A 23,255-nucleotide genomic window follows, 5' to 3' on the forward strand; every position below is an offset into this window, starting at 1 on the left:
TTTCATGCCTGTGAATAAGCAATGTAAAACATTTTCAAAGAAGATTTATTTGAATGTTATACAGGTGATGCCAGTTTAATGAACAAGACAGGTTATGTAAATTTGTTGTTAACCTGAACCTTTGTTCATAAGTTGACACACTATACCATTTTGGTCCGCTGTACTTCCTCTATGCCCCCCCCCCCCCCATGCCTTCAATGACTCTCTCTCTGTCACCTCTGTTCTCCTGTGCCAACTACCCACTCCCCCCGCCCCTCCAACGTGTCACCTCTGTCCCCTTGTACCCTCAGTTTACTGCAGCTAGATGTCATTTTACTGGTTAAAAATTGTTTTCTTTGAAATTTTTTATTGATTTTCTGAAAAACTGCAAGGTCTTTTTGAAAAAAAAAATCACTTATTCCAACAGAATTAAATTTGTCAAAGACTAACCTGTATTGTTATTTGGGAAGAAAAGCCTTTGCACCCTCACTTCATATAACATTTTAATGAGTTTAAACAACATAATGTCATTGACTGTTTTTAACTGTCCATTAATTTTGAAACAATTTTTAAACAATCGGTTGACACTAGAACAAGTGGCAAGATTGTTATAGACAATAACGGACTACAGCTGTATTATGTTACTTCTTTTACAGGCCTACTATGATTATTTAGTTGGGTGTTCAGATGATAAGAACACTTAAAATGTGTCTATTTTTCATGTTTGAAGCTGCCGTTTGCAGAGCCAGAACAAAAGCCGTAAAACTTAGGAAAAGTTGTTCCGACAATACAAATAGTTACTGTCTAGCTGTGCCCGCTGTAACCTTGGGTCAAACTGATTCATAGAAACAGCAGAGAAAGGACAAATCCTTCCATAAAGATCAGGTTATTCCTACCATTTATCCAGTCACATTTCTGTATAAGCTTGTGTTTTTTTTTTTCTGTAACAAACAAAAATTGGCTAAAAAAGCTGATGTGAGATATTTTAATGAGAAGGTTATTTTCAAAGAAGAACAAAAAATACATACCTGTGTACACAAACTTACGGACAGTAAATGTTAATTTTATTCTGGATTAAGTGCAAATGAGTTAGAACTTGGAACAAGTTTTTTTTTTCTGTCTGTGTATCCATTGGATAAAATATTCTTCTGGTCTAATCAGAAAATAGGACAAGTTTCTTCATCAAGCTCATTGATAAGACTGGTGACGCCCTGGGTTCACATTTGAGCTATATTAGAGTCCATGGTGTCACTGGAACAGGAAATTAGTGGATATTAGCCCTTTGGACATACAGACAGCAGTAATAACATGGCAGATGCTTTAACCCTTCCTGTTTCTATTAAAAACTTAAAATAAAACAAATACATTAATATGCACGGTGGCGTAGTGGTTAGCTCTCTCGCCTTGCAGCGCTGGGTCCCTGATTCGAATCCCAGCCAGGGCACTATCTGCAAAGAGTTTGTATGTTCTCTCCGTGTCTGTGTGGGTTTCCTCCGGGCACTCCGGTTTCCTCCCACATTCCAAAAACATACGGATAAGTTAATTGGCTCCCCCTAAAAAATTGGCCCTAGACTACAGTACTTACACTACATAATATAGACATATGGCAATGGTAGGGCTTAGATTGTGAGCTCCTTTGAGGGACAGTTAGTGACAAGATATATATATATATATATATATATATATATATATATATATATATATATATATATATACACTGTACAGCGCTGCGTAATATGTCGGCGCTATATAAATAATAATAATAATAATAAATAAATACATTAATAAATAAATTGATACATAAAACATTGGCATGAACAAAACAATAAGATAGGCACTACAGAGTCAAGTTTAATTTATAAATATTTTACCATATAATATGCAAATTTAATGTCTAATTACTCACCATGTTCTGGTGCAGAAGTTTTGCAGTGGGCGTTGAGCTGCAGTGTGTGCAAAGCTGTCAGTGGTGCTAAACAGTGCTGGGTGCCATGTGGGTGCTATGTATGTGATTATCGGGTGCATGCTTTGATGTGGTCTGGGTGGCATGTGGGTGTTGGGTGCAGGCCATGGAGTTACTGGATGCCTTCTGAGTGGGGTAGAAGGCTATGGAGTGTACTGAGTGCTGTGTGGTTGGTGGATGTGGACTATTTAGGTGCTGGGTTTTATGCAGGTGCTGGGTGTAAGCTAGGTGAGGTTCTGGGTGCCATGTGGGTACTGGGTGCCATTTACGTGTGGGCTGTGTGGGTGCTGGGTGTCATGTGGTTGTTGGGTGCCATTTGGGTGATAGGTGTAAGCTAGGTACAGTAATAGATGCTATGTGAGTACTGGGTGCCATGTTGGTGTTGGGTGCCATTTACGTGCAAGCTAGGTAAGATTCTGTGTGCTATATGGGTACTAGGTGACAAGTTTAATTTATCAATATTTTCATAAATAGTATGCAAATGTGATTTCTAATTACAGGTAGGTTTCTGGTACAGCAGTTTTGCTTTGCCCATTGCAGTACAAAACCATTGCACTGTCATTCACCTCATGAGCTAACTGATCTAAAGTGTTTGGATACCTCAGTCACTGTTATGATCAATTATCCCTCAGAATCAATTGAACATTGCCAATTGTTTTTTATTGGAAAGCCAATTGATGCCACATTGCAATGCATAGTGCTGCTCTCCAAAGAAATCATATCATGGACTTGCAACAAATAGGACTTTGTAGTTATCTGAATCCTCACTAAGCCTCATAGCTTCCATGAACAGGGATTTTTTTCTCTTTCTGCATGTAGTAGCTATGGAGGTCAGAGCAAGGACTCTGTGTGACAGGAAGAGATAGGAGTTTGGCAGAAGCAGGGATAGCTGTGATGTAATTCAGGGATATTTTAGCCATGGCTGTATTACAGTTTTGCTGCACCTTCTTTGTTCTGTGCTGGGTTATGCAGTATCATTACAGCACAGTTATTTATAAGGCCAGTCCCTGTAATCAGCTAGTATCTGCACTGTGTCTGGTGTTGCATGCACAAAAGGGTATTGTGCAAACTGCAGTAACTGTTTTATGATCTTTTAATTATATCAGTCACTTTATTTTATAAAAAATATGCAAATAATGAATGTAATACAAGTGCATGCAGTACAAGATAATGATACAAGTAAAAAAAAAAAACTATTCTCAATTCTATCCAAAACTTAAGAGAGAAATACTTTCAAGAGTTTCTGTTTGCTTCTGTTATTTTATTTATTTATTTATGCTACCACTTTGGTGAGTATTATAATGAAGCAGCATGTTTGGCACAGGAGAATTGGGTGTTAGGCCTTGTGCACACCAAAACCCGCTAGCAGATCCGAAAAATGCTAGCAGATTGTGAAACGCTTTTTCTAATTTTTCTGAAGCGTTTCATCTAGCGTTTTGCGGTTTTGTGTAGCGGTTTTGGTGTAGTAGATTTCATATATTGTTACAGTAAAGCTGCTACTGAACAGCTTCTGTAACAAAAACGCCGGCAAAACCGCTCTGAACAGGCGTTTTTCAGAGCGGTTTGGTTTTTCCTATACTTAACATTGAGGCAGAAACGCATCCGCAATCCAAAAAATGCCTCACCCCGGGAGTATGCGTTTCTGCAAAACGCCTCCCGCTCTGGTGTGAACCACCCCATTGAGATACATTGACCAAGCGTATCCGCAGCTGCAAGCGGCTGCAGAAACGCTGACAAAAGCTGCTCGGTGTACACCAGCCCTTAGTGCTTAGCTGCTTCTTTAGATGGAAGGAGAAGCATTGAGTGTTTGGTGCTGAAGACAAAAGCTCTCTGCAGGAGGATAAAGGACTGGGCGCCAGGCACTGCAGCCAGAATGAAGTGAGGGAGGAGCCAGAGCCGAGGAGGTGGATTCATTTCTCACTCGGGAAATCAAATTCATTTATTATCCGGGAATCCAGGAATGTAATTCATGCCGTCGGATGTAATTAATTTCTCACATTGGTCACAGTGAGACGGCCACTTCTAGTTTTGACCGGCCTAAACCCGAAGTGGGCAGACTTCAGGTACTGGCCCTAACATATATACAGTATGCTCACCACTATCGACTGTCTTGTGCTATGTACAGTACTATGGAAGATGTTGGTACTATAGAAAAAATAATAATAATTCACTCTCCCTGAGAAGAATCTGAGGCTGCAAACAGAGGCATAACAAATAGGGGTGCTTGGATACCCCTTTTCAAAATCCGAATTTATCCGGATCCGGATACTCAGATATTCGGATCTGGATCGGATATCCGAATCCAAACTTTTTGGTATCCGAGTAAACTCGGATATCCGAACCCAATATCCTGGATATCCGGCCGGATTCGGATATCTGGATAGAAAACTGGAAGTGACCTGAAAATGGCTTAAAATGCTTCCAAAAGTCTCTTCAAATGGCAAAAGCCCCTTACAGAGGTCTCTGTCTGTCTCTCTCGCTCTGTCTCTCTGTCTCTCTCCCCCCCCCCCCTCTCTCTCTCTCTCTCTCTCGGCCTGACTGCCTTCGAAAGGGATGTTTGCCATTGAAGGTGATTTTGGCTTCTGCTCGGACATCTGAACTAACTATCCACCCAGATTTCGGATTTTGTCGGATAGTGCTATTCGGATTTTAAAAAATATCCGAATTGCTATTCAAAGTTCGGATAGTGGAAAAAGTTCGGATTATCTGGGTAGTTCGGATACCCAAATATTGGATGAGCACCACTGATTACAGATTGTGCCCCCCCCCCCCAGCAAAACTTTGATGGGCCCCCCAATGTTCACACCCTTTCTCTTGCCTACTCTTGGTGACCTTCACAGCCTGGAGGCCCGTCTTAGTAATTGCACCCCCCCCCATCTCTGACTCCCCTCCTCCGGGTTTGTGACGACGCGTTTCTCGGCAACAGCTGCTTCCTCAGGTCAAGTTAGTGCCAAAATAGCAAGTGTTCTGGGTGAAGAGAGCATCTATGTAAGCACACGGCGGACTGTGGCTTGGCAATGGCAAACCAGTGAGAAGCCAAAGTGAATACACTCCCACCTCCGGTCCAGGAGGATGCCAGGGTGAGTGCGGGCACATAGGGCGAATGATGACCTGGCACAGGTGGCATATGAACTTTAATGGGGGTAGTGAAATCTTGAAGCAAAGAGTGTTGGGCTAGAAAGTGATAGTAATGTCCAGGGCCGCCATCAGAAATTTTGGGGTCCTCACACATCATCAGGCCTGGGGACCCCCTCCCTGGGCCCAACCACTGGTTGCTGTGCCCACCCACTAGCCACCCCACCCCGTGCACCAAGTGCGCTGCGGCAAAAAAATGTTCATGGCTCCGACACTGAAGAAAGAAGCATGCACAGCAAGATGCGGCAAAAAGTGGGCGTGGCCATGGCATGTTGTGGGTGGAGTCAAATACTAGCAAAATACAAGTAGTCCCCGGTTAACAAAGGAGATAGGGACATGTAGGTCCGTTCTTATTCTTTATCCATTCTCTTTTGTCCCCCTCTTTTCTTCCTGTGCCTCTTTTGTCAGTGCTGGAACGCAGTGTGCTGGTTAGTGAGCCACAGGCCTTCAGCCAGCACAGGCGGCCCTTCCAGCGCTTGGGGGGCCCAGGGCCCCCAGAAGCCCTGGGCCCCTCACTGCAGTATCAGTTGTCCCCCCCGATGGCTGCCCTGGTAATGTCATACAGATGCCCACTATATGCATTTATCATGTCTGTAACTGTTATGACAAAAATTGTGATCTAACTGTATCAATAGCGTATGAGAGTACATTTTTTGTATACACTGTCTTATTCTCAAGTCTAAACTAACCAAAAATATATATTTTTTGCACATCACTTGCCTTTTCAAAGGGAATTCCACTTTTGTTAAGAGGAAATCAACGCCTTCGGTTTCCCTCTATTATATTACTATATTAATTAATGCCAAACCTTATTTCAACTTGATTACTTTGTTTTTACGTACATATAAAACATAACTGCAGAGCTTCTACAGAAAGATGGCAAATAGAACTATAAAACGTTGCTACCAGTCAGTGAATTCGTACAGGAGTACAGGTGAGGTCAGGTGTTACTATTGTTCTCCCTCTATACCAACAATTGCATATCATCAGCGGACTCTGTAAAAATGTCATCAAATTTGCAGATGACACCACTATCATTGGCTAATTGGCAGCAACAGAGAGTATGAGTACCGCAGCAAAGTCGAGCGAATCTGTAACCGAATCTGTAACTGGTGCAGAGACAATAACCTAGTACTCAACGCCGTAAAGACTGTTGAACTAGTCGTAGACTTCAGGAGGAACCCTCCCCCCCTCCCGCCTGTCCTCATTGGGGATACCGAAGTCTCTAGGGTGACATCCGTGCGGTTCCTCGGCACGACTCTCACTAACAACCTGAAGTGGGGGCTGAACACCTCCAATATTCAGAAGAAATCGCAGCAGAGGTTGTTCTTCCTGCGCCAACTGAAGAGATTCGGCATGCCCAGGGAACTGCTGACCAGCTTCTATACTGCCACTATAGAATCCATCCTCTGCTCCTCAGTCATTGTCTGGTACGTGGGTGCAATGGCCAGCGAAAAACATAAACTGCAGAGAGTCATAACTGATGCAGACAGAATCATCGGGGCTCCTCTCCCACCACTTGATCTCCTCCACTCCGCAAGGATGATGAAGAGGGCCACTGTGATCTCCCGTGACCCCTCTCACCCAGGCAGTCACTACTTCAAGCTTCTCCCATTGGGCCGCCGCGACAGGACTATACCATGCAAAACCACCAGACGGAAGAACACCTTCTTCCCCCAAGCGATCCGGCTGCTGAACTCCAACCTCCCCCGTCAGGCCCGACTACTGGCATGCCCTAGCGGGGTCTCTCAGTTCTCGCCGCTGCCCGCCCTTGTTCACACTGCCCAAGGTCCGTACAGGGGCCACCATCATCGGTACTATTAGTATCATTATCATTATTATTATTAGTATTATGGGACTGCTACCTGCCCGGCAGGAAGGAATGTTGATTTTTCCCTGTCATATATACCAGTGCTGGGCCGAAATTACGCATTAGCGTAATTACGCATCGTAATTCACTACAAATGTACCGTAAGCGTTACGTGTAAGGTTACGGTATTACGCGTAATTAATTACGTGTAGACCGCAGGTTACGTTATTACGCGTAACAAATTACGCGTAAGACAGTAAACTCCCATTGAAATTACACAGTCTGCCGTAATCGCGTAATATTACGCTCCCGTATAATATAAAAAATCAAATCAGAAGGAACCCCATTGGTCTGCTAAGGACCAATGGGGCTCCTTGGAGCCCAAATACAAAGATGCTTTAGAGAGCTCTGAGCTATATAGCTCAGAGCTCTGTCGGGTGCAGGACGCTAAGTCCCGCCGGCTCTCGCTGCCCTCCCCGCCTCTCCCACATGTCACCTATATACATGCTGGCACCCATGGGTACCAGCATGTATATGGGTGACAGGTGTGGGCGGAGTGGACGGCGGGAGCCGGCGGGGACTTAGCGTTAGTGTATGCGGCGGCCGGCGAGTGAGCGGCGAATGACGTCGGGTGCCGTGGAGTTACAAAGTAACAAAGTTGTTACATTGTAACAACTTTGTTACATTGTAACTGATTAGTATATTTCCGAGGATATTGCGTGGAAACTGGCTTTTAAAGGGACAGGTAAGTATTAATGGTTAATTAAGAATATTAAAGGACTTTTTTCGTGGTTATGTTTTTTGTTCAATTAAAATACTTTTTCTATGTGTTTGTGTGTTTATTTACTTTTAATTCTTAAAGGAAATGGGTAAGGGGTACAAGTACCTCTATACTCATTTCTCCTGGGAGGGGGGGTGGGCATCTGGGGAACCCCTTTTTAAAGGGGACTCCCAGATGCCACCATGAACCCCCCCCCCCCCCAGGAAATCGCGGCCTCCACCTCCACCGCCCATCGGAGGTGGAGAAGAGCCCCTTGTCCTTGGATTGGACAAGGGCTCGGAGGGGGAGGGGAAAGCTTGGCTGCCCCTCCCTTTCCGAGACCCCCCAATCTATGGACCATGCGGGCTGGTATAGTCAGGGTGCGGAGCCCCACGCGGCCGGTGCTCCGCATTCTGGCTATCCCAGTCTGCATGGGGGACAAGGGGTTAAAGAGGTCTGGGAGGGGGGACCCCACGTCGTTTTTTTTTTATATTTCCCACACTCAGAATGAAGTAAGTAAAACTCTTCCCACTTGGGGGAATCTATGAAAATAAAACACTATTGTTACCTGTGCAAAAAAAACTGACATTTTCCGAATTTAAAAGACATTTCTGCCCTTGAAACTTAAAAATCGATTTTCTCAAAAACTATAAGGTCTTTTTGAAAAAAAAAAATTTTCCTCTTATTCCCACTGATCCTCTTAATATACCCTGTGAATTTGGTGTTCCTAAATTTTAAGCAGGCTTTGCTATTAACCGTTAAAGTCGGCGGGTTTTTAAATGTATATATTTTTCCTTTGAAACTTTAACATCGATTTTCTCAAAAACTATAAGGTCTTTTTGAAAAAAAAAATGTTTCCTCTTATTCCTTCTGATCTCCTTAATATATTCTCCAAATTTGAGGCTCTAAGCAATTAAGGGGGCTTTGCTATTAACCCTTAAAGTCGGCGGCTACCTAACATTGATCCATGCGTCAACTTTTCCGCTTGGCAGCATGACCTTACGCATTAATTGCTAGTAGGAATTTACGCGTAAGCCAATAACATAACAACCTGAATTACGGTATTCTTACGCGTAATTGCGTAAGGGCTATGCGTAATTACAGACATGTACCGTAAATGGATGTCTACGCTGTAAGCGTAATTCCGTAATGAGTAATAGCGTAAAATTACGCGTAATGATCCATAAACGTAGTTTTTTCCATTACGCCCAGCACTGATATATACCATTTCTGCAGTTCTAAATTATCTGTGCTGTGCGTCTTGTCTTCCTATACTATGTCTATGCCATGTGTACCACAAATAATTCCGACTATAGCTCTTGCTGTATTTGGCAAAATAAATCTGATTCTGATTCTAATAATGTGTAACAAAGGCTCTTGCCCAGTACAGCTGTACATCACAAAGTTAGAGTTTGTGACAATGTTACTTGAAATAGAGTATGAGTATTGTTGCCATGGTCGCAAAAAAAAAAAAATGCAGTCTGGGCAGTTATTGTCCACTTTGGAAATGCTTAGTTGACTGCAGATAATTTTTTGTAAAGTTAACTGCAAAAAAAGTGTCCAGTACTGATCTGTTTATGGATATTTTATAACAACAATGGAATATACCTTTAAATAAAAATGTATTGTTAAAGGCCGACTGTATGTATTGTATGTTTGGAATTCCAGGTGGAGGAATTAAAGGTGTGAATTAAGCATTACTGCTGGCTGGTGCCCGGATACTTATTTCTTCATTCTCACTGGTTGTATCAATATCTCCTATCCGGAGGCACAGACTGTCCACCTGCTACCCCCTGGATCTGCCTGTCTGCTCATCTAGTGCCAACCAAATTTTGTGCTCTTTTTTCTGTGGATCGTATTGTTAAAGGGGTACTTTCGTGAATGAGGAAAAAAATAAAAAGTGGTTTATGCATAAACTATTAAACATCCTTCTAAAATAGTGTAAAAAGTTTTTTTTTTTTAAAAATGAATGGTTTCATCAATACAACATGTAATGTAAACAGTGACGTATGAAGGACTGGGAGGCTAATCCATTTGTTAGGGGTGTTTTTTTTTTTACTTTCTTTTCACAAACATAACTCCTGCCTAAGTAGTTTTCAGTGGTATAACCCACTTCTAGCAGGAATCGCAGTTATAGCCCTAATGGCTGAGCTCTGCGCAGGAGGATTTCTCAGGCCCTGCTGGGCCGATTTGCATAATTTTTTTTTGTACACGCAGCTAGCACTTTGCTAGCTGCTTGTACTTCCCGATCGCTGCCGCTCCACGCCGATTCGCCGCTACCCACCGCACCACGCCACCCTCCCCCCTCAGACCCCTTGCACAGCCTGGACTATCAGCGCCAGGCAGCGCTGAGGGGTGGAATGGGACTCCCGATGATGTCACGACGTCGATGACGTCCATGACGATCGACGCCATGGCAACAGGGGAAGCCAAACAGGAAATCCCGTTCTGAACGGGATCTCCTGTTTGCGCTGATCGCCTGAGTCGATCGGAGGGGATGGGGGATGTCACTGCACAGCGGCTATCATGTAGCTAGCGCTAGGCTAGCTACATGATTTTAAAAAAAAAATGAAGGTGCTGCACTGCCCCCTGGCGGTTTTAATAGACCGCCAGGGAGGTTAAAGAAAAACATTTCTTTGTTTCAGCTGATACAATAAATCTGCAGTGTGTCTACTTCCTGCTTTCATTGAAGCAGACATATTGTTAACATCCTGTGTTTAAAAAAGAGCTGGTCTGCCGTGGCAGAGGAGATTCCCGAGTTTACACAGCTAAGAGATCGAATTATGGTGGTCATCATGAGTCACAGATGAGGGTTAATAAGACAGGCTAAACTTTCTAAATACAGTACATACAGGGGGCATTTCTCTCTGTTTTCCTTCTGTCCTGTGCAAGAGTTCAGGTCCACTTTAAATATGTGGAAATTTCTTGCTCACATTACTGATTTGAAACACAATATTATGCTTGTATTTAAACTCAGTATCAAAATAGTGTTTGTAGACTTTCCAGCATTCAATTTGATGACACAGCTGAGGCAAACAAAAATGTCATGGGGGATTTCCTGCATTAAAGTGGAAAACTCTTATGAGAAGCAATCGAAGAGTAAATGATCATGCATATGTGTATGCTCCAAATATGTTCACCATAAACAATAGAAATACTTTTCGGAACACACAGAGCACAATTGATTAAGTTTATTTCCAATGTGAATTTGATTTATTGCATTTTTTTTATTTTGTTTCATGTGTGTTTTATTTTTTTTTTCCATTTTCTATTTTAAGTGTTTATTGCCAGTGTGTTTTTTTTACAGTTCAGAATTCTTTCATGCATAATTAACTTACAAACTGTAGTGCGGAAGTGCCTTCAGCCAGCAAGGACATATAAATGTCCCCAATGTTTGTTTCCAATTCAATCTTTAATAGCCTGAAATAATAACGCCTAAAGAATTCACGCACAGTACTTCCTTAAATGTCAGCGACTCTCGGAGACTAGATATATAAATATTTTTATTAATATTTTACAGTTCTTTTTTTAATGAAAATAGTGGATTTGGCAGAAAGCATCGAGTGTGTGATAATGATAATGTCAACTGTTATTACTTTTTCAGTTATTGCGGCAACTACATCTATCAGTCCTATGTATCCACTTCTAGTGCTTCTACCATTGCTTGCACACAGGGAACTATCCTGTTTGGAAGATATCTGTCTTAAAATATAACTATTTAACTTATTAACTTTTTAACAAGGTACCCCAAAGCAGATATGTGTATACAAAAAAAGGGCAACCGGAAATTTGGAAGCCCAGAAAAGCCGATAGTAGAATATTGGTAAATGTACTGATATTTTACAGTTACTGGTATTATATTTAGATATCGGTAATAAATACAGATATTTTATTGCAGCTAAACATAACCCTATTCTCACACTGAACCCTCCCACTACCGATTCCTAACCTTAACCATCCCCCCACAGCTAACCTTAACCACCCCACACAGCTAACCTTAACTACTCCCATGGCTAACCTTAAACACCACACCACGGCTACCCTTAATAACCCCCCATGGCTAAGATTAACTAACCACCCTCCCACGGCTAACCATAACCACCTCCCTACGGCTGACCTTAAACTCCCCATGGCTAACCTTAACCACCCCTCTATGGCTAACCTTAACTGCCCCACCACCACCACCCAAAAAAAAACAAAAAACCTGCAAAAATGCTTTTTTGGGGGAAACTCCATAGGAGCACCCAATAATGTGAGGTGCTGGGGCTGCTCGCAATGCAAAATAGGGCTAAAAATTGCAGACACCAAATTTTCACACCATTATTGATATTTCTATGGGTGACTTTGGCGGCGCCAACAATTCCGTTGGTAGCCCAAATGTCCTCCTTCCTACAGATATGCCCTACAGGGTCCTGTACCATGTTAGTGAGTTTTCAAGTTTAATTAAGGTTGCTTTGTGTAATTCTTCTTGTATGTCCAAGTAAATATTTTAGTAGACAAGTGGTAACAGGCAGCACCCAACCATCAAGATGCAACGTGCTTTTGGTCGTTGTCCCTCTGTCTCCAGGAACAGCAGGTAGAAACTCCAAGAGAAGAGACCCAGCACCGTCTTCAAGTGTATTTCAAGCTCTTTATTTGTTTAAAGCATCAAAAAAACATACAGTGGTTTGCAAAAGTATTCAACCCCCTTGACGGTTTCCACATTTTGTCATATTAGTGGCCCTCTACCTGCACAAATCTCCTGAACAGCTGCCCTCTGCCTGCACAAACTCCATGAACAGCAGCCCTCTGCATATACAGCCCTGTCTGTGCCAGGCCCAGCACAGTCAGTGCATATCTTTCACTGCATCTCTGTAACTGCACATTGTGTTATATCAGTCAGTGCATACCTTTCACTGCAGCTCTGTGACTGCACATTGTATTATACCAGTCAGTGCATACCTTTCACTGCATCTTTGTGGCTGCACATTGTATTATACCAGTCAGTTCATACCTTTCACTGCATCTCTGTGACTGCACATTGTATTATACCAGTCAGTGCATACCTTTCACTACATTTCTGTGACTGCACATTGTATTATACCAGTCAGTGCATACCTTTCACTGCATTTCTGTGACTGCACATTATATTATACCAGTCAGTGCATACCCTTCACTGGCTGCAACTGTGTGACTGTACACTGTATTATACCAGTCATTGAATACCTTTCACTACATCTGTGTGACACTGTATCACACTGTATTATACCAGTCATTGAATACCTTTCACTGCATCTGTGTAACTACACACTGTATTATACCAGTCAGTGCATACCTTTCACTAGCTGCATCTGTGTGACTGCACATTGTATTATACTAATCAGTGCATACCTTTCACTGCATCTCTGTGACTGCGCATTGTATTATAGCAGTCAGTGCATACCTTTCACTGCATCTGTGTGACTGCACACTGTAATATATAAGTGTATATCTTTCACTGCATCTGTGACTGCACATTGTATTATACCAGTCAGTGCATACCTTTCACTGCATCTCTGTGACTGTACATTGCATTACAGGGGGAGCTCATCATCAGAAACAGCTTGTGGCATGTATCGCCACCTATGGACAGCCAGCCAACATGCCCTTCTAGGTCAGCTGCTGCCGCCACCACCAAAATGCCGTCATTCCAGGGCTCAGCGGTGTGGACATTTTTTTGTGTGTCTGCCTCAGATGACAGCGATGCCATCTGTACTCTCTGCCACCAAAACTTGAGTCGTGGAAAGACCAAGACCTACGTAAGGACAACTGCCTTACGAATGTACATGATGAAAAAGCAAAAACAGCAATGCTATGACCACCTGAGGAAAAGCGACACACAAACGCAAAGCCACCCCCTGAATCCTCTTCCTCCTTCAGGTGCAGCATCTTCAGCCGCTTTTTTCCCTTGCACCTTCACAGCCACCTCCTCCACTCCACCTCTCTCCTTGAGCGGTTCCTGCTCTTCTGCCCACAGAAGCATGGTGTCTGTGAAGGAAATCTTAGAGCGGAAGAAGCCATACCAGCTGGTGGACTCTGAGGCCTTCCGAAAATGTGTGGCAATTGGGAAACCACGTGGAAGATACCAGGCTGCAATTATTTTTCTAAAAAGGCGATGTAACCCAAACTGTACCATGAAGTTGAAAAGCAAGTGTTGTCATCTCTGACACACAGCATTGGGTCAAGGTTCCATCTGACCACCGATGCCTGGTCTGCAAAGCACGGTCAGGGCAGGTACATTACTTATACAGCACATTGGGTCAACCTGGTGTCCGCTGGCGGCAAGCAGGGAGTAAGTGGCTGTGCAGCGGACCTAGTTGTGACACCTCCACGGCTTGCAGGCAGGCCTGCTGCCACCTCCTCTCCTTCTCCTCCTACTCCTCCTGCTACATCCTCTTTGCTGTCGTCCTCCTCGGCTGAGTGGCAGTGCTACTCTACTGGTGCTGAGATCTCCTCTCCAACTACACACCCCAGCTCCCCAGGGCCTATGCTGCATGCCAGGTACTACGGTGTCATGCCATCTTGGACATGTCTTGCCTCAAATCCGAGAGTCACACTGGAGCAGCTCTCCTGGCTGCTCTGAACAAACAGTTCAGTTGGATCAGTGGCTGACCCCGCACCACCAGCAGCAATCTCATTTCGGCTTTGAGTTTGGGCAGCTTGACACATGTACCCTGCATGGCACATGTGCTGAATCTTATAATCCAAAGATTTGTGTTTAAGTACCCAGGCTTACAGGAAGTCCTGAAGCAGTTCAGGAAGGTGTGTGGGTATTTCAGCATCCACACGGCTATTGCGCACTTGGCCGATATTCAGCAGACAAACAACTTGCCGGTGAGGCGCTTGATTTGCAATAGCCAGACTCGCTGGAATTCAATGCTCCTCATTTTGGCTGCCTGCTACAACAGGAGAAAGCTGTCAACAAGTATCTGTACAGCTATGGTCAAAGGTCAAGCTCTGAGGAGCTGGTCATTTTCTGGCCGAAGTACTGGACACTCATGCGTAAGCCTGCAGGCTCATGCGTCCGTTTGAGGAGGTGACAAACCTGGTGAGTCGCAGTGAAGGTGCCATCAGCGACTTGATCCCATATGCTTTCTTCCTGTGCGTAGACTGGTGGATCAAGCTGTAGAGGAGCGTGAACAGGAACAGGAGGAAGAGTTGTGGGAGCCATCACGACCTGAACCAGATGTTTTGTCAACACCTGTGGCAGCACAGAGGAGGGGGAGGAGGAGGAGTCGTCTGGGAAAGAGGAGTCTGGTGAGGAAGGTGGTTTTTTTGAGGAGGAGGCGTCGCAGGGGGCTTCTGCTGCTCACCTTTCCCGTGGTATTGTTCTTGGCTGGGGGGAGGAGGAGAACTTACCTGACATCACTGAGGAAGAGCAAGAAGAGCTGGCCAGTAGGTCAGCATCTGACTTTGTGCAGATGGGGTATTTAATGCTGTCCAGCCTGTTGAGGGACCCCTGTATAAAAAAACTCAAGGGGGATGACCTGTACCTGGTGGCAATGCTACTAGACCCTCAGTATAAGCACAAAGTGGCGGAGATGTTACCAAATCTCCAGAAGTCAGAAAGGATGCAGCACTTGCACAACAAGCTGGCAAGTATGCTTTACAGTGCGTTTAGGGGTGATGTCACAGCACAACGGAAAAAAGGTGCCACTGCCAGTCATCTTCCTCCTCATCCCATGTCCAAGCAAGCAAGGACAGGATGCTCTAGCAATCTCATGGTGATGTTGGACATGCAGACATTCTTTAGTCCAACCGGATGCACCCTCCACTAATGCCTCGCCTGGCCTTAAGTGTGGATATAGACACTCTGAGAAGCGATGAACCCCTGGACTACTGGGTGCGCAAACTTGACCTGTGGCCAGAGCTGTCACAATTTGCCATCCAACTTCTGGCTTGCCCTGCCTCAAGTGTCCTGTCAAAAAGGACCTTCAGCACAGCTGGAGGCATTGTCAGTGAGAAGAGAAGTCGCCTAGGTCAAAAAAGTGTTCAGTACCTCACCTTTATCAAAATGAATGAGGGATTGATCCCAGAGGGCTACTGCCTGCCCGAAGACTAAGTCAGTCCCCACACACAGCATCTCTGCCTGCAGGCCGTGTGACTGCCTGCCCGAAGACTAAGTCAGTCCCAACCGGCAGCTAATAAAAAGAAGAAGATTTTTTTCTGGTGCGTGTACATGCCTGCCTAGATCGTTTCCTTGCCACGGTGAAGGGGCTTGGGTATCACAATGAAGCAATGACCTATATGAGTGTGTTGGAGGGCACACCCAAGACAATGAGGTCGTTGCTTCATTGTGGACAGGCCAAATTCGATCAGCTGGATAGTTACTGTTGTTCTGTCATTGAGCTACCTCAGCCCGACCATACGGGCTTGAAAACCACCATCGCCTGCACTCTTGCCATTGTGCACACCAGTCCAGCATAGCTATTACTACACAAACAGCTGTTTGTGGTGCGTTACACAGTGAGTTTGGTCTGTCAGTGTGAAGCAGTACACTACTTACACTACCTGCTGATCCATATCTACACACGCAAGAAGTTTTAAAGCACTTTATGCCTCCAATTTAGGAATGCAATGTGATGTCTGCCTTTTAGGGATTATAACGCTGCTGTGCGTCAAATCCAGATTTTTCCCCGGGAGTTTTGGCATGTATCCCACTCCACCATGCCCCCCTCCAGGTGTTAGACCCCCTTGAAACATCTTTTCCATCACTTTTGTGGCCAGAAACAGTGTTTGTAGTTTTTCAAATTCACCTGCTCGTTGAAGTCTATTGCGGTTTGCAAAAGTTCGCGTTTGCGGTTCGCGAACACAAAATCTGAGGTTCGAGTCATCTCTACTGAACAGCGGCCCTCTGCCTGCACAGATCCCCTGAACACCAGCCCTCTGCCTGCACAAACCCCCAAAATAGCAGCCCTCTTCTTCTATGAATCGTTACAGTTCCTCTTTAAGCAATTCTTATTAGATTCTTGTCTGACTACAGTTATACTATACATTAAAATGATACAACCGTAAATGTATGTTGCAAAATAAATTACATAAAGTAATGTGAAGTCATTGGCTTGCTTGTGTTCATACATTACTTTCAACAAAGAAAATAGTTTTTTTTTCCATTACTAGTTTTATAATCTGTGTGAAATAACAAGTCTAGAAACTGTTTCCTTTCTATGTTTACATAATTGTCCATGTAAACATTAGATGATGTTCTTAAAACGTGCCCTCAGGCATTGTACATGGGCAATTGTGCCTCATTCATTCAGGAACCTTTGACACAACTGTCTCTATTGTGCTAGAATAATACCCAGATCACTGGCTCGGCCTTCTCTCAGGGGCCATATGGTAGAAAACAAACCTACAAAGCTCTGAAAAAATAATACAGCAGGTGAAGCTGGTTTTCGGTAAATTCAGCACTGAAAGAAACTGTCCACAAAAGAATCTATTGCACAGAAGAAGGCCTGCATCGACTTATTATTCATTTGCGTGAATTACTGTATGAATGATCAGCGTAGCAAATACAGTTTCTCTAACAAACAAAGCAACAGATTCTACTGGTAGATGTTCTAATTTAAATTGTTTCAGTTTCTATGGCACAAGTGAATGTGTATCAAGTGAATGTGTATGTAGTATAAACATTCAGTATTGCTGAAGAAATATGGTTACACATATGAATATGGAGAAAATGATGGAGCATGGTAAAATCTTTGCAAATGGTTCACTGTGAGGTTAAAGGGAACCTAAACTGAGAGAGATATGGATGTTTCCTTTTAAACAATACCAGTTGCTTGTCAGTCCTGCTGAACTCTTTGGCTGCAGTAGTGGCTGACTCACAAACCTGAAACAAGCATGCAGCTTATCCGGTCTGACTTCAGTCAGAGCACCTGATCTGCATGCTTGTTAAGGGCCTGTGGCTAAAAGTATTAGAGACACAGGATCAGCAGGAGAGTCAGGCAACTGTTTAGGTTCTCAGTTTAGGTTCCCTTTAGTTGTTCAAAGCAGCAGATATTTGATTCCCCAGAAATTTCAAGCAATCAATCACGTGTTTCATTTTAGGCGTGGGCAGAATGGTAAATTTTCACTTCAATGCAAGAAGAGCTGGAATATTTCTCACAGAGTTAGTATGTCCTCCCAATGTCTTCATAGGTTTCCTCTGGGCACTCTGGGTTCCTTCCACAACCCAAAATATACAGATAAGTTAATTGGCTTCCTCCTAATTTGGCCCTAGACTACGATACATACACTACATGATACATACATAGACATATGACTATGGTAGGGATTATATTGTGCCCCTCTGAGGGACAGCTAATGTTGGCCATACACTGCTCAATTAAAAGATTATCGATTGACCTATTGATTCTTAAAATCGATTCAAAATAAATGAAGCAATAGAACATTAATCAATTTTTTTTGCCCATACACTACAGTTGATTTTTGTTCCCTTTTTCCACCTTTAATTGATCAGAGGCTATTGTCGATCACAAAATAGGTACCCTGATGAATCAGAGCGAGTAAAGGTCGATCGAATACATAATGAAAAGCTCCTGATTCAAGAGTTAGTCCAGATACACACCATGTAATATTTACTTCAAATCCAACTTATGATTGAGTAAAAGATCCTATTGAGCAAAAAGAAAAAAAAATGCACTGCCGATTCCAAGCTCAAAATCGATTTCTTTCTCAATCAGAAGCAGATCGGAAACTATTGATCAAAATAGCGGCCATCGTTCCGGGGGGGTATGTCTGGTTCCGGTAACATTTTCCCCTCGTATCATTTTTGATTGATATTCAATTCGAAAAATGTTCAAAATTTGAAAAAAAAAATGCAAACTAGTCCTCTTCTATATCCGATCGATGTCAGATATGAATATTAATCAGATGCCTCTCTCAAATATTATCTAAAGTAAAGATTGCATGGTCTTAGAAAAGCGTCTAGGAGTTATGTTTTACTTGTGCTGCAAAATGGGAACAGTCTAAAAGAAAGGTGGGGGGAGAGTCAAATGTGGTCAATTTGACATCAATATCCACTAATCAGACTTTTGTTGAGCAATAATACTCAGCAATTTCAGTTTTGTTACACTGTTTTTGGACATTCATTTCAGTGCTCCTCCCCATCAATGAATCACCCAGAACTGATTTCCTTAAAGGAAACATCCAAGCTGTTAAAAAAAAGAGATCCACTTACCTGGGGCTTCCTCCAGCCCGTAGCAGCCAGACTGTGCCCTCGCCAAAGCTCGGGTGGCTCCCGGTCTTTGCCAGGTCAAGTTCTGGGTCGGCCTCTTCTGCGCTCCACCGCGTGGGTCACATGTTCTTTCCTGCGCAGTACCATCTTGATGATGTTGGAAAGACCACGTGACCCAGGCGATGGAGCGCAGAAGAGGCCAAGCCGAACCCAACCTGGCGAGGTCGGCTGTGCCAGCGGAGAAGGCCAGGAGCCACCGGAGCTGCGGCAAGGGCACAGGACGGCTGCCACGGGCTGGAGGAAGCCCCAGGTAAGTGGATCTTTTTTTTAACAGCTTGGATCACTCCTTTAAAGGGGACCTAATGTGCATGTTACGTAGTGTAAGGGTCTGAGCCCTCAAACGCAGTTGTGTCCCCTTTTCAGCAACACATCAATGTTACAGAAGCAAACACAACTATTTTAGTGGGCTCACCCCAGTCCACTTGCTCTGCTGTCGCTATGATGGCAGAGCTCTGTGAGCCAGCCAGGAGACAATTTCATTGGCTTCTGACTCTGTCATCCATGTGAGCCAGTGATCAGTTATACCAACAGCACAGCGAGTGGGCTGTAGCGGCGATCGACAGATCGGGGGTAGTGGTAAGAGCGTGTGGTTAATATGTTTTTCACTGTTCATACATACTGTATGTCTATCTCATCATGATGTCACATGTCACCTTGGGTATACTTTAAGGTGTAAGGAACAGTATTAGCAAATTTTCGTTTTGCTCTTTCTTATTGATCTGAAAAATAACATTTAAGACAACTGAAAGTAGTCACAGGAGATAATACAGAGGAAAGCAAAAGCCCTCACTGTTTGGGTAAACACTGAATAAAATGCCTGCAGGGGCAAACTTTGCTACAACAGTCATTACGACCTCAGGTTTCCCTGAACGTCAGTTTTAATTGCAATATATTTTCAGACAGTTTTAAAAAGATTTTTCCTTGATAACATTTCAGTTCTGTGACTTCAGTACGATGAACCCAAAAGCCACTTTCACAAATTCATATTTCAAAATTCCTGTGAAAGTAACATTGTAGCTTTGACTGAGAAATGAACTTGATGAATCCGCCTCGCTCATCTCTACTTTCCTTATATACTCAAACTAGCCCTAGTAACAGGAAAATGAGAAAACTGATTGGTTGCTAATAGAGAATTAGAAAATGCCCTTCAGTCAGGCACTGAGGCTGGGATTACAAAGGCGAACAATACAAGCACATCTATTACACAAAAAACCAGGCAGTATCGAGATACTTAAAATACGACATTTGTTGTATTCAGTGTATTAAGAACTGTTGGCGATGGATTTGAATAGGTTCCAGCATTTCTCACAGCTTTGGATAGAGAGCTGACTAGATAGACAATATAGAAATGAATTACTTGTTGTGAAGATAATTTATCTGCAGTATGTCCTCTCTTCATCTAAGCTTCAAAGACGTGTATCTACTTTCCCAGCAATTAATAAGAGCATTGTGAATGCTAGCATGCACCTGTGCTTATCATCACCCCTGGGGATAAAAAGAAGCTATTAGGAAAAGCTCTCCCTAATGTGAGTTACCCCACTTACCTCAGCAGATCCAAAGCTATGTCCCAGGACTTAGTACAGTTACTCCACATGTGTTAAGGTGAGTGTGGTGCTTCCATTCCCTATACCCCAGCCAGCCTTGTCTGCTGGGATTCCTGAGTCCTGACCTGATGATGACATCAGACCAGGAGTCAGTAAACAAGGCAAGAGCCAGTGCTACCATAGAGACAACCTATGGCAATTGCCCCAGGGCTGCCAGACCCTTTCCCTTATGTCTCTGCCCCCCCCCCCCTCCCCCAACTTGTGCTACCTGGTGGCCCTGCAAAGTTTTTGACAGCATAACAGCTCACCTATCCTGCACACTACTTTATTAGCTCATGATCCCCTTTTTCATCCCCACTTCACTGCAGCTTCTCAGTGATCCAGTGTATGTCATTGTGTAATAACTTGCCCTGGGTCACAGAGACGCTGTGCTCAGGAGGGATGAAGATGGGGAGTATGAACTAATGGAGCATGGTACAGGTAAGTTGTTTGCAGGGGCCACATGGAGCACAAGTCAATAGAAATAGAACAACTTTGAGGGAAGGAAACACAAGTTGGGGGGTGAACTTCCAGGTCACGGCCATCCTGCGCAGAGCCACCATCAGAGCATCAGAACCGGAAGCCCGGGGGGGAGGCGGGGGGGGGGAGTTTTTGGGCGGGAGGGGGGTCCCTGCTGAGTAACCTGCATTTAACTGTTTCCAGGCATGGACGTGCTAAGCAGTTACCACGCAAAGTGCCGCTCACAGACTTTTGTGCACGCAAAGTCCTGTGATCGCACGATCGTGGACATTTTTTTGCACGCGATCGCCGCCCGCAATTCGCGGGGCTTTGCGCGCACAAAAGTCTGTGACCGGCACTTCGCGTGGTAACTGCTTAGCACTCCCGTGCTAACAGTTACCGCTGTTTAGAGAATCAAGCCCTTTGGTTATAAGCTAATTGCTTTTCTAAAAGCTGAGCAACAAATCAGGTTACAGAGCAGTACAGAGCTTTTACACACATGTGCTGAGATGCACTCTGGAAGTAGCAAATACTAAAGAATCCAGAATCCTGCTAGCTTGCACCTAATCTGCATTAGGCTGTAGACGCACTGTGAGTGCTTTCTACGAGCTTTTCTGACCCTCAGGGCTTTTTGAGTGTTTAATAAAAAACGTTCCCATTGATTTACATTAAAATTGAGGTAAAATCACAGTAAATTGCTGTAATTGCGATTCCAGCACTCTTACCCAATTTTACAGCGATTTTAATGCAGGTCAATGGGAGAGTTTTCTTAAAAAACACTGAGGGTCAGAACAGCTACAGTCTGCTGTTTTGGGCTTCTGCCCTTGGCTGGGCGGCTTGATAAAGGGCAAGAGCCCTAAACAGCAGACTGTGGCTGTCTTACAGCAGGATGTTTTAACTTATCTTGTGCAATAAAGTTTTGATAACTGATAAAAGACGGTGCGGACTTCAATCAATTTTGATTAGTGTTTCACCCTAATTATTATAAGTATTTATATAGCATAGTAATATTATAATGTCCTACCATATTATTATTATGTATTTATATAAAACTGACATCGTCTGCAGCACATTACAGAGTACATAGTCATGTCACTGACTGTCCTTAGAGGAGCTCACAATCTAATCCTAACATAGTCACAGTGTAATGACCTGCAATATTATTATTATGATTATGTATTTATATAGTACTGACATTTTCTGCAGCACTTTACAGAGTACATAGTCATGTCACTGACTGTCCTCAAAGGAGTTCACAATCTAATCCTACCATAGTCATAGCCTAATGTCTTACTATATTATTATTATTATGTATTTATATAGCACTGACATCATGTTTCTTTAATGGTTAACACTGTTTTTTTTTGGGGGGGATGGGGGGCAGAGGGAGTGAGGTGGAGGGGGGCAGTAAGTTTGCCTGGTATGAGGCGCACACATTTCTGAATTTACAATTTGTAGATGAAAAGAGTGGCAGGGAGTGGCAAAATAGATGCACATGATGTGTGGGCATTATAAGGATTAAAGGACATCTGAGGTGATGTGACATGATAAGATAGACATGTGCATTCAATGCCCAAACCTGGCCTCCCCCTTAACATAAAAACTTTTCTGATGACTAGCATTAACTTTATTCCCAACAATATTCTCCATTGCGATAACCCTAACCTACCCTGTTTGTGTTACACCTTTCCTGATGAAATCCCCTTTCTCATGCCTAACCCTTACCATGAAAACTAACCTTCCCCTTAACTGACACCTAGTCTTAACTACTCTTAAAGGGATACTGTAGGGGGTCGGGGGAAAATGAGTTGAACTTACCCGGGGCTTCTAACGGTCCCCCGCAGACATCCTGTGCCCATGCAGCCACTCACCGATGCTCCGGTCCCGCCTCTGGTTCACTTCTGGAATTTCAGACTTTAAAGTCTGAAAACCACTGCGCCTGCGTTGCCATGTCCTCAGTCCCGCTGATGTCACCAGGACCATACTGCACAGACACAGACCATACTGGGTCTGCGCAGTATGCTCCTGGTGACATCAGCGGGATCAAGGACACAGCAACGCAGGTGCAGTGGTTTTCAGACTTTAAAGTCTGAAATTCCAGAAGTGAACCGGAGGCAGGGCCAGAGCATCGGTGAATGGCTGCATGGGCACAGGATGTCTGCGGGGGACCATTAGAAGCCCCGGGTAAGTTCAACTCATTTTCCCCCGAACCCCCCTAAAGTGTCCCTTTAACCCTTAAGAGACTCGTTTAACTACCTAGTTAGCTGGCATTTGATATAGCCTGTGCCCAGTGCTAAAAATGATCATTT

General features: G+C 43.8%; 1 long non-coding RNA gene across 11 annotated transcripts in view; it reads left to right on the forward strand.

The window, feature by feature from the left end:
• The window catches only part of LOC137546984 (uncharacterized), a 178,580-nt gene that overhangs the window by 60,939 nt on the left and 94,386 nt on the right, over positions 1–23,255 (forward strand). The gene's annotated exons all lie outside the window — the stretch shown is intronic.

The sequence above is a fragment of the Hyperolius riggenbachi genome, chromosome 1, assembly GCF_040937935.1.
Source record: "Hyperolius riggenbachi isolate aHypRig1 chromosome 1, aHypRig1.pri, whole genome shotgun sequence".
NCBI lineage: Eukaryota > Metazoa > Chordata > Amphibia > Anura > Hyperoliidae > Hyperolius > Hyperolius riggenbachi.